This window comes from Terrapene carolina, unplaced genomic scaffold (genome assembly GCF_002925995.2).
Source record: "Terrapene carolina triunguis isolate 2854851 unplaced genomic scaffold, T_m_triunguis-2.0 Scaffold58, whole genome shotgun sequence".
Taxonomy (NCBI): Eukaryota; Metazoa; Chordata; order Testudines; family Emydidae; genus Terrapene; species Terrapene triunguis.
This window is the reverse complement of record NW_020664409.1, coordinates 47,020,789-47,021,404: the sequence shown is the minus strand read 5'-3', so window position 1 is coordinate 47,021,404 and position 616 is coordinate 47,020,789.

Genomic DNA, 616 nt, shown 5'->3' with positions numbered 1-616 from the left:
CCAGACAAGAGATTGCTACAGGTGGAAACTAGTTTCAGGGAAAGGAGGAAGAAGGAGGGAGGGATAGCTCAGTGGTTTGAGCATTGGCCTGCTAAACCCAGGGTTGTGAGTTCAGTCCTTGAGGGGGCCACTTTGGGATCTGGGGCAAAATCAGTACTTGGTCCTGCTAGTGAAGGCAGGGGGCTGGACTCGATGACCTTTCAAGGTCCCTTCCAGTTCTAGGAGATAGGATATCTCCATTAATTTAAAAAATTTATAAGGAGAGTGGTCTGGTAGAAGAAACCTACAGGGAGCAGAGTAGGCTCCTGTGGAGAAGCCCTGAGTTAGGGCCTACATCAGGGGTGGGCAAACTATGGCCCACGGGCTGGATCTGGCCCATCAGTGCTTTGGATCCGGCCCGCAGGATTGCCACCCCCATGGCGCCGCGGGCTAAGGCAGACTCCGTGCCTGCCCTGGCCCTGCACCACTCCTGGAAGCAGCAGGCACCACGTCCCTGCGGCCCCTGGGGGGAGGGGAGGGGAGGGCAGAGGGCTCCACACACTGCCCTTGCCTGCAGGCACCATCCCCCACAGCTCCCATTGGCCAGGAATGGGGAACCGTGGCCAATGGGAGCTTT